Source organism: Microcebus murinus, chromosome X, assembly GCF_040939455.1.
Source record: "Microcebus murinus isolate Inina chromosome X, M.murinus_Inina_mat1.0, whole genome shotgun sequence".
In the NCBI taxonomy this organism is placed as follows: Eukaryota; Metazoa; Chordata; class Mammalia; order Primates; family Cheirogaleidae; genus Microcebus; species Microcebus murinus.
The window spans coordinates 48,849,097-48,861,437 of record NC_134136.1 but is presented as its reverse complement, the minus strand read 5'-3'; the positions used below and the strand labels follow the sequence as shown (position 1 = coordinate 48,861,437).

General features: G+C 38.2%; 1 pseudogene; it reads left to right on the top strand.

The window, feature by feature from the left end:
* Window positions 1-8,979: 8,979 nt before the first annotated feature.
* LOC105868167 (C-1-tetrahydrofolate synthase, cytoplasmic pseudogene) lies at window positions 8,980-11,777 on the top strand (annotated as a pseudogene).
* The last annotated feature ends 564 nt before the right edge of the window (window positions 11,778-12,341 follow it).

Sequence of the window (12,341 nt, the reverse complement as noted above, 5' to 3'; positions counted from 1 at the left end):
TACAGGACAATTTCTGGAGTCTTTAGAAGGGCAAAGAAAGCCCTTCATGACATGCTACTTGCCTACATGTTCAACCTCATTTCCCACCACTGACGGTATACTGCACGCATCCTATATTCTATATCTGTATAATGGTCAGAGTTGTACACTTTAGAGTTGTACACTTAGACAATTAGTTTGGGATAAGGATTTGTTCTGTAAAATTTGGATTCAGTCAAAAGGCTACACTCAAGGATCCAGAAGGCCACAGGTGGTCCCAAGGCTGCAGGTTCCCCACAGCTGCCAGTGTAAAGCTACAGTGGTAGAAACTCATAATATTCTCTAACTCCTCATATCCTGGAAAACCCTTTTTCCACTGAGGAGTCATAAGACTTCTCACTCCACACCAGCAATGCTAAGAAACCTGGCAATCAGTAAAAGACTTACACTGAATTTACCACTGACTGAAGCTTTGCAATTGGCTTGAAAAAAGACTCAGGCAGACTCTTAAGTTTCATGGGAGCACTGGCTTATAGCTGAGCAAGATGACATTTCAGCTCTCTCCATTGGTCTGGAGTTAGAAAAAACTAGGCTAAAACCTCTCTTCTGTCATTTGATGTTGAGTTTTGGTTTTCACATCAGTAAAATTAGAATAATAATAACTAGTTTATGAGGTTGTTTGGAAGGTTAAATTAGATAGCAAAGTATCTGACAATAGTGCCTGGAACATAATAGGCACATTTACTTATGACATATATAATAAGTGTTTAAAAATTGGAAATGTATGATTTTGAAGGGCAAGATAAACATGTAACTCATTTTTCAACTAAGAGGAAAATGCATTATTTATTAATAATAAATAATCTTGAGTCTTTATAAGCTGTCCATTAATGATTATGTATTCATATATGGCTGGCACTAGGCTGGTAGAGGTCATTACAAAACAATAAAACACATATATAATCTTTACCCATAATATACCTATGTTGGAGTTGGGAAGAGAAGATAAACACATGAAGCAATATTCCCTTGCTGCTACTGCATGCATATATGAAGCACCAATTATAGGTTCCCAACTCAACATTTCATATTCTCAAGATTTTTCTGTATACCCAGTTCCAGTGTAGAGAAAATTGAAAGTAAAATATTTTTCTCAATGTCTGGTTACTTGTCCCAACCAACAAAGAGCAGAGAAGCTCTGGAAAGATGACCTGAATGATTCCTATAGCTGATAATATATAATTGTCTTTGTAATGAATATCCTTCTGATGAACTACATGTAGCTTTAAAGGTGACAGAGAAAGAATGCTTACAACAGAGCAGAGGAGTAAACTATGAAAGAGAATATCTCCTCTCTGGGACCTCTTCAAAATTCTCTTAGATCCTCCCCAAACAGTAGAAATAGCCACTGCTGCTAAATAATCATTAAAGTGGGGCTTATAAGTGGCAAGGAACTGTCTTCACTTTTTTTTTTTTATTCTGAGACAGGGTCTCACTCTCTCACCTGGGCTAAAGTTCAGTGATATCATCATAACTCAATGCAACCCCAAATTCCTGGGCTCAAGTGATCGTCCAGCCTCAACCTCCTGAGTAGCTGGCGTGCACCACCCCACCTGGTTGATTTTTCTGTTTTTCATAGAGATGGATTCTCACTTGTGCTCAGGCTGGTCTCCAACTCCTGAGCTCAAGCAATCTTCCTGCCTCAGTCTCTCAAAGTGCTACGATGACAAGCATGAGCCACCATGCCTGACCTTCACTTCACTTTTAAGTACAAAGTTTCTACATTCAGGAGAAAGAGACCAAACACTTTGGGAAACCAAAAAAAATATCAAGGAACAAAGTTCATGTGGTTGCTATTGCCTTCAGCCATACAGACCATCCTCAGGAGTTGGATTTGATCATTTGTTAGCCTAACCAGCCCAGTGTCTCTCACCAGGATATTGTTCTGTCCTAGGAAATTGCCTGGTGTGTGTTCTATTTTGGAAATACACTTATCATTGCTCCTTAAATGCCATTTTGTCTTTGGAAACACTCACAGGAGCTAGCATTCAGAAGGTGAAAAGATTTGTGAAAGCTTGAAAATTTCCCGGTAGGAGCTCCAATTCTTAAAAAGCCAAAAAAGAACACAGGCTGGGTCATAGCTAATATAACAACAACAGTAACAAAGCTGAAAATATCACTCAAGCCATACTATTATGGTAATAATAATGTTATTACAATGACAAAGAATAATTATTTTCAATATTAGCTACCGTGCACCTCTTCTTGTTTTGCATTAAGAGCTTTACATTCAATATCTTAATCTTCACAATAGCCTATATAAATGTAGAAACTGAATCTCAGAGAGGTTAAGTAATTTTCCAGTAGTTAATTAATAAGTTGTCCAAGACAGGATTTGAATCCAAAGTGTCCATTATTCCCACCATCCCAAACTATGTGAGCCTTATCTAAGAATGGAGCCCAACCCTTGAAATAGGTAAAAATAGGATGGACGCTCGAAGTAAGTAAGCTAATCTCTGCATTTATATGGTCGAGAAAGCAGTTCCTCCTGACATTTTGTATATGAAATATTTTATCTAGAGACATATTTTGCTTTCAGTGTTTTAAGAGAAAATGGCAAAGCTATAGAATTCTGAAAAGACATTAATAATTGATTTGTGCCTACTATATGTCAAGTACTTTACATATATTACTTTTTATTTTTAGGACAGCCCTTCAAGTTATATAGTATCATTGTCATTTACGGGATGAGAAAATGAAAGCTTGGAAAGATAGTCACATATCTAGAACTTGAGTTCCTATATTCCTAAAAGTCTTAATGCATACTTTTGTATCTTAGCAACTTGAGGTATTTGTTGCTGATACCTTCTTCTTAAACCATCTCCTATTATAGAGTAGATATTGGCATATTATAAGTAGAAATTAGAATTAAATAGAAAAAAAGACTATTTTCTAAAACCATTTACAGAAATATTATAAGAAAGGCATAATTATGAAATTCTTATTTTATAAATCAGGGCCAGGGTTTATATTGCTGTGCCAATTTCTTTTTTTACCAGATGAACTGAAGTAATCATTTATTTTAATAAAATCTAAACCATCATTTGCTTTATTTTTCAATAGCTAGATTGTTGAAATGTACCCACATAAGATATAGTAGCTCAGGAAAAGGAGGTTATGGGCATTAATTGCCAAAGGACATGGATTTCTCCCTCCATCCCTCCTTTCATTATATATTAACTTAGTTTAGAAGTTACTCATTAATATAACACTGTGTAACAAACAATTACAAAACGCAAGGGCTTTAAACTAATAAGCCTTTATTTATGTCAGGAGTCTATGGGTTGACAATTTAAGCTATACTCAGATGGGTGCTTCTTCTTGTCTCAGATGGGCTCACTCACATATGTGATAGCTGGTGATTGATAGTTAGGTGATAGGAGTTATAGGACCACATATCTTTTATCATACAGTAGTCTAAACTGGGGGTGTTCTCATGTTGAAGGGAGAGTAGCAAAAGAAGTAGAAACACTCAGTACTTTTTAAAGCCTCTGCTTGTATTTAGTTTTCTACTCTCCAATTAGTCAAAGCAAGTTACAAGGCCAAGCCCAGAGCCTACAAAAAATAATGATACAGAAAGGTTTGATACAGATTGGCCTTCATGCAATCCACATATCATATTCCACTCTTGTCATAATTATTCATATCCTTCCCACATGCAAAATATGTTTACTGTCAACCCAGGATCTCAAAAGTCTTATTTAGTAAGTCTTCAGGCCCAGAATCCAAGATCTCATGATCTATGATCAGGTGCTGATGCGGTTCCTCAAATAAGGATTCTCCAGATCCAAAGACCAATTACAATTTATTGGTAACCTATATACTCAACATTCAGTGATGATACAGGTACTAGATAATTATATAAACACTCTCTTTCCAAAACAGAAAAAATGAGAAACACATAGCACTGGTATATAGCAATTCTTGCTGGGTGAATGTGGCTAGGACCCCACATAGAGGTGAGGAATATTCCTTAACTACATCTAATTATGTTTCCTAGGAATGGCTAACCTGTCCATTGTTCTCCACGGCCTTTAACTTTATTCTCTGAAATATTATTATTTTTCCATTCTTCTTGGTCACTTTTGAAGAAGGCATTTAAAAATATGATTTCTGAGCAACTTCTTAGCCTGCTTCCTGTGCATAGCTTATTGAAGGCCCAGTGCTTTTCTGAATTTATAGTCTCATTCTCTTTTAATCCAGGATGCTAGCATTTTTGCCCAGAGGACTCCTTTAAAACTTTTTGGGCTTCATAGAAATACAGTTCAAGTCCACTACATTGGACAAAATACACAGCCATAATTATTTTTAAGATAGTCCTCTTTCTTTCTATAGACTTCCATAGTGTTTCTTTGGGCCTGTTAGGCTACTGTAAGACACTTTTAAGATTCCTAGAAATACTTTTGTCTAGTTCAGAGGGTCTATGTAACATCTCCTTGATTATTTCAAAGCTCTAAACAAAGAGTATTACAAAACTGTTTTGGTTTTTAGTACTAAGACCATGTTTCTGGCAGCTTCTTGGATTTGATCTTTTACTAGCCCAAGAGGTTAGAGAGGAGAAAAGATTATTTCCCAATCCAGTAAATTCTGATACTTTCTAAATGTTACTCACAGACTGTCCAGTTATTTCTTTAACTCACCTTTTTCTTATTGTACCTTATCACACACAACTAATAATAACCAGAAGACATTTTCAATATTCTGCCTGGAGATATCTTTTCTCAAGTATAAATGTTAATTTGGTATATTTTCTATATTCTAAGTTACCCTATGTTTTTCCAAATGTTTCACCACTGGATAACATGGTTTTCCATTTATCCAGGCTGCTATAGCAGTTTCCTAACCATTTTTCCAGCCTCCATTGTTTCTGTACTGTTTTTCCAGTCTCTGCCTACTGCCTTTTCCAAATCCAATGACACATATTTTAGGTTTGTACTATAGCAGCATTTAGCTTCTAAAAACAAATTTCTTTATTTGTTATATACTGCTATAATATATAATAAAACAACCCAAACTCGGTGATTTAAAATACTCGGCATTTATTTCTCATAAGACTATAGACTAATAATTTAGAATAGACTTTCTTCTGGGCCATTCTTCTGGTCTTAGTTGGGCTCACTCACACGTTTAGTGTTAGCTGGCTGTCACCCAGGATAATAGCCATGACTGTGCCATAGGTCTCAACTCATCCAACAGGCTAGCCTGGGCATTTTCTCATGGTGAAGGTAGAAAAAAACAAAAGTGGAAGTAAAAATACCAAGTAATTTCCAAGCCTCCGATTGCATGCAATTTTCTAATGTTTCATTGGCCAAAGCAAGTTTTTTAGTCAAGTCCAGAGTCATTATGAGAAGGTACTGCCGAAGAATGCTGACAAAGGGAGACAAAAACTCGGGGCCATTAATTCAATCTATCTAAAATACTTGTTATATAACTGCCTCAATTGTGTTAACTTTTTTTCTTATCAGTAGGATGGTAGACAACTCCATCCTACTAGGAAAAGGAATTGCTATGCCTTTTTAGGTTTTGCTAAGAATGGCTTTAAAAACATATTTTTTGAAATGGAAGATATAAAAACCAGAGCAATAGTTCAAAGATATGAGGACTTAGACAAGGCTTTTCAATGTCCAATGCCTATAGGGGTTAGGAAGGTAGTACAGGTTGAGTATTCTTTATCCAAAATGCTTTGGATCAGAAGTGTTTTGGATTTTGGTATTTTTTAGATTTTGGAACTTGTACATATATATTAATATAATGAGATATCTCAAGGATGGGACCCACGTCTAAACGCTAAATTAAGTTCTGATTCCTATATATCTTATACATATATCCTGAAGTAATTTTACACAACATTTTTAATAATTTTGTGTACTTGTCACATGAGGTCAGTTGTGGAATTTTCCACTTATGTTGTCGTATCAATGCTCAAAAAGTTTCAAATTTTTGAGCATTCCAGATTTTGAATTTTTAGATTAGGGATGCTGAACCCACATAATTAATGAAGCCAGTGTTTTAGTAAAACTTTCAGGTTTGTTTTCCCCACTAATGTGGGGAAATAAAGAAAGTGTATGAAGATAGTAGAGATTTGAGAAGGCTAATAAAAACTGCTGGAACAAATGTAAATCCCACTGCTTAGATAGATTTCAGTAGCAACGCTTTATTTGATATACTAAAGTAAAACAAATCAGTGGTTATTATTGTTGGACTTGAAGTCAAAAACAATAACAAGGTCCTTTTGGCAATTCATTGAACAAGTGGCTTGAATAATACTAAATTTTATTCTATGGCGAATTGTATCATATCTACTTCTGGGCATTGATTTGAAGAGAGTGGTGCTACACTAGAGTGTGTTCAGAGAAGAGTGATCAAGATAGTGAAGAAACTACAATGACCCAGTTTTCTGGGGATTGAGGGCATTCCCAGGATGTGGAACTTCCAGTGCTAAAATCAGAAAAACTAAATGAGACAAGTTGTTCATCCCAGTGAGAACTTTTATCCATACTGTAGGAAGAATGGCTAAAAGGATTTCAGCTCATTTATCTTGGAGAATATTTTGGAGAAGCCATGATAAATTCTGTGCATATTTAAAGATGGATGTCATTTTTTTCCATATAGCACCAAGAGGTTACAAAGATCAATAGGTAAAGTTATAGGTAGATAGACTTTGCTTCAATATAAGAAAAAAATAATTATAATTATACCTGCCTGAAGAAAAAATGGATAGATCAAGAAGTAGCACTTTTGGTAAAAAGTCTTGGTAATGGGAAACAAAGTATAATGATGTATTAGGCATGTTGCAGAGAGGATTCAAGATGAAGAAGGGGTTTGGACAATGTAGTCTTTGTGGTCTCTTCCAATTCTATTTTCAATACATATGATTATACTGGGAGCATAGGATATTTTAAGTAAGACAGCCAATATATGTTTGAAAATCTTACATTCACTGTCAAAAAAGTAATAGAAGAATTTTGAAAGAGCAAAATAAGAAGAACCGTAGGTCAGGAGGAAAAACAAAATTAATCTGGGGTTAGTGTAACAAGTGATGTAAGCTGTCAAATCACTTTTGAAGCAGCCTCAGATAGGAGATCAGCCATGGATGAAGAAAGACCATTTTAGAAGAGAATGAGAAACAGTCGCTGAGGATGGTGAAGTAATTCAAGCATTAAATTAATTCTTACATGTTTACCAAAGGGATGGTGAAAAGTATGACTACTCTCTGTGTCTCAAGAAAAGCATTTGTCACCGGGGTGATTGAAATGCCAAGTTTCTAGACAAAATTAGTGCCATGTTTTAACCCTAAGTTTGCCTTCACCAAATTTTGGTATTATCCCAGAGAAATCTTAGGCCTTGTCCTTGACTGCTTGCATTTGGGCTAAGTAGCACCAGGAGTTGGCAAGATGGAAGCCATAGTCATGACCAAAGTACTTCCACCTGTCTGAGACCAACCAGTTTTAGTGCCTACAGGGCAGAACAGCCCTTCACAATACTGAATGAAAAAGAATTGGTTGCATTCTAGATCCTGAGGCACTAATACAAACCCGGATTTCATTTTCAAAATCCCCGCTTACATAACACAGTTTATTTTAATTTGCTAATTTGCAACACTTTCCCATAACTATTTCCCTATCTGTATTAAGGATAAGGTTTATTCCAAAATAATTAAGGCATGAGAGTAAACTTCAGTCTGCTACAAATAAAGTTGCAAAGGCAAGACAGAAGTTACATGTACTGGATCCCAACAGGATATACAGTTTTGTGCTAATTAATGCAGGGCCACAAAGAAAGAATAGGTACATCCCCTAACTTCAGTGAGTTTCAGCATAGTTTCTGGAGCAAGACAGGACAAAAATACTCCAATTTGGCAAGCATTAATTTAACACTCACTAAGAACTTAGGTACTTTCACATAGTTGTCTTAAAGTGAATATTCTCTACCTTCTATAGGTGAAGAAATGTGAATTGCTCATATAGTGACTGTATGTTTCTTTTTGCCTGGGGCAGTCCCAGTTTGTGCCTGGTTGTCCTGGTATTTTTTTTTAATAGCATCTTATTTTACTCTGCAAAGTTCCCTAATTTTGGTTATAAATTATATGGTCACCCCAATTATCATAGTAGTAGATTCCAAACATGAAATTAAAATAATGGTCTTCTGATTTCTTCTGCTTTTTGGAACATGGTATTGAATTGAATATTATATAGTGGAAATGTGACAGAAATCAATTGCTATCTTCTGAAAATTCCTTGTTAATATTGACATTTCCAGGCAATTGCTTATTCGTCTTCAAGTAAGCACTCTTGTCCCTTTGAAACCCATGCTGTCTGTTCTGTTGTCCTCATCTGTTCTCTACAACCAGTATCACAGACACTAGCACACATTTCAACTGAGGACCATAGAACCTCAATATTTGCATTTGTTGATTCATTCAACACCCTGGCCTCAAACCTTCTTGACTCCATAAAATCACAATCAATCCACTTGGGACACTCATTCCCATGACCATTTATAGGATACTAAATTATTATCAGAAACTATTCTACTTCTTAAAAACAAAGATTCCAATACCGCTTATACACCAAAACTTCCTTTTCCTCTAGCTTTCATGCCATCATTCCTACCTAAATAACTTTATTTAGTCTCATAGTTACTTTGTGTTTGTTGGTTCCTATGTTTTCTGCCAGATAATCAATCTACTCTTGGCCTCACTTTCTTTTCTACCCAGCATGTACTCTGAAAATCTCATTTGTTCCTATAATGTTTATTTTTTACATGTTGATAATGGAATCAGGGCTATGTGTTTGTAGCCATAGCACCTCACATAAAACCTGGGTAATATTGGGTACTTGATAACATATATGTTAAATAAATAAAATAACTACAACAGGGGGGGTTATTGCAACTAGAGGGTGGCAGAGTCCAGTTCTGACAGCCAACAACTGTGGTCATATGGTACCAGCAAAAATCCTGACGGGGGAAGAGGCCTATGAGCAAATAAGGGAGAGACTGAAGAATGAAGTCACTCAGATGAAGGAACAAGTATCTGGTTTCACACCAGGCCTGGCAATTTTACAGGTTGGTGACAGAGATGATTCCAATCTTTATATAAATATGAAGCTGAAGGCTGCTGAAGAGGTTGGGATAAAAGGCACTCACATTAAATTACCAAGAACAGCCATAGAATCTGAGGTGTCAAAGTACATTAGATCTTTGAATGAAGACTGTACTGTACATGGATTCATACCGCAGCTACCTTTAGATTCAGAAAATGCTATTAACACTGAAGCAGTGATCAATGCTATCGCACCAGAAAAAGATTTGGATGGATTGAGTAGTATCAGTGCTGGGAAACTTGCTAGAGGTGATCTAAATGATTGTTTCATTCCTTATCACCTAAAGGATGCTCGGAAATCATCAAAGAGACAGGCGTACAGATCACTGGAAAGCACACCGTGGTGGTCAGGAGCAGTAAAATAGTGGGAGCCCCAATGCATGACTTGCTTCTGTGGAACAATGCCACAGTGACCACCTGACACTCCAAGACTGCCAATCTGGGCGAGGAAGTAAATAAAGGTGACATCCTAGTGGTTGCAACTGGTCAGCATGAAATGGTGAAAGGAGAGTAAATCAAACCTGGGGCAATAGTCATCGACTGTGGGATCAATTATGTCCTAGATGATACAAAATCAAATGGGAGAATGATTGTGGGTCATGTGGCATACAATGAGGCCAAAGAGTGGGCAGGCTTCATCACTCCTGTTCCCGGCGGCGTTGGGCCCATGATGGTGGCAATGCTTATGCAGAGCACGGTAGAGAGTGCAAAGCATTTCCTGGAGAAATTTAAGCCAGGAAAGTGGAGTATTCAGCATAACAACTTTAACCTGAAGACACCTTTTCCAAGCGACATTGCTATATCACGATCTTGCAAACCAAAGCCCATTGGTATGCTGGCTCAAGAAATTGGCCTGTTCTCTGAAGAGGTGGAACTGTATGGTGAGACAAAGGCCAAAGTTCTGCTGTCAGCACTGGAATGCCTGAAACACCAGCCTGATGGGAAATACGTAGTGGTGACTGGAATAATCCCAACGCCCCTGGGAGAAGGGAAAAGCACAACCACAATCAGGCTGGTGCAAGCCCTGGGCACCCATCTTTCCCTGAATGTCTTTGCATGTGTGTGACAGCCTTCTCAGGGCCCCACCTTTGGATTAAAAGGTGGTGCTGCAAGAGGTGGCTACTCCCAGGTCATTCCTATGGAAGAGTTTAATCTCTACCTCACTGGTGACATCCATGCCATCATTGCAGCTAATAACCTGGTTGCTGTGGCCATTGATGCCTGGATATTCCATGAACTGACCCAGACAGACAAGGCTCTCTTTAATCGTTTGGTGCCCTCAGTAAATGGAGTGAGAAAGTCCTCTGATATCCAAATCCAAAGGTTAAGGAGACTAGGTATTGAAAAGACTGACCCTACCACACTGACAGATGAAGAGATAAACATATTTGCAAAACTAGATATTGATCCAGTAACCATAACTTGGCAAAGAGTGTAGGATACCAATGATAGATGCCTGCGTAAGATCACAGGCTTCAATGGAGAAAGGGTACACACGAACAACCCAGTTTGATATCTCAGTGGCCAGTGAAATCATGGCTGTCCTGGCCCTCACCAGTTCTCTGGAAGATATGAGAGAGAGACTGGGCAAAATGGTGGTGGCCTCCAGCAAGAAAGGGAAGCCCATCAGTGCCGAAGATCTGGGGGTGAGTGGCGCGTTGACAGTGCTTATGAAGGATGCGATCAAGCCTAACCTCATGCAGACGTTAGAGGGCACTCCAGTGTTCGTCCATGCCAGCCCCTTCACCAACATGGCACATGGAAATTCGTCTATCATAGCAGACTGGGTTGCACTCAAGCTTGTAGTCCCCGAAGGGTTTGTAGTGACTGAAGCCGGATTCGGAGCAGACATTGGAATGGAAAAGTTTTTCAACATCAAACGCCAGTACTCTGGCCTCCGCCCTCATGTGGTGGTGCTCGTTGCTACTGTCAGGGCTCTTAAAATGCACAGCAGCAGACCCATGGTCACCACTGGACTGGTTCTTCCCAAGGCTTACATAGAGGAGAACCTGGAGCTGGTTGAAAAAGGCATCAGTAACTTGAAGAAACAAATTGAAAATGCCAGAATGTTTGGAGTTCCAGTTGTAGTGGCTGTGAATGCATTCAAAACGGATACAGAGGCTGAGCTGGATCTTGTCATCTGCCTTGCTTGAGAGCATGGAGCTTTTGATGCTGTGAAGTGCACTTACTGGGCAGAAGGGGGCAAGGGTGCCTTAGCCCTGGCGCCTGTTGTCCAGAGAGCTGCACAGGCACCTAGGAGCTTCAGACTCCTTTATGACCTCCAGCTCCCAGTTGAGGATAAAATCAGGATCATTGTGCAGAAGATCTATGGGGCAGATGACATTGAATTGCTCCCTGAAGCTCAGCACAAAGCCAAAGTCTACACGAAGCAGGGCTTTGGGAATCTACCCATCTGCATGGCCAAGACACACTTGTCCTTGTCTCACAACCCAGAGCAAAAAAGCATGCCTACAGGCTCCGTTCTGCCTATTCGCAACATCCGCACCAGTGTTGGGGCTGTTTTTCTGTACCCCTTAGTAGGAACGATGAGCGCAATGCCTGGACTCCCTACCCGGCCCTGCTTTTATGATATTGATTGGACCCTGAAACTGAACAGGTGAATGGATTGTTCTAAACAGATCAATCTATCTTTAAGGAGCTACTTTGAAAGTTTGGCCAGTATCTCTTCAGGCCCACTGGGAGTTAGTCAAGAGAACTCAGCCCCTTCCCTGAAGATCTTCTGAAATATATAGTGGGAGTTTCTCCAGAAGCCTTAATTCTCATCATCATGTATAAATTAACATAAATCATGCACATTTCTATTTACTTTAGTGAAGATCCACAGAATAAGAGGAAATAATTTTGCTAAAAAAATTACAACAGGGGGATTACCTGATCTTTATTACATTTTCTCCTTTCCACTCTCAAAATGGAGTTATGAATAGCACATTTGGAACGACTAGCTGGCACAGAATGGGTCTAATGAGGCTGTAGTAATGAGTCAAATCCTTAGGTGAGCCACCTTGCTTTGAATTATTACACAAAAATAAAAGAGTATCCTAATATTTGATCAGCTATGTCACCTATTATTTTTATGATTTTATTTTTATAAGATTAGTACATGTAAATTTATTTTCTCCTAGGTACTTATCAATTTATTTTAATTGTTGGCCAGTAGGTATACAGTGGTTCTTAGCCT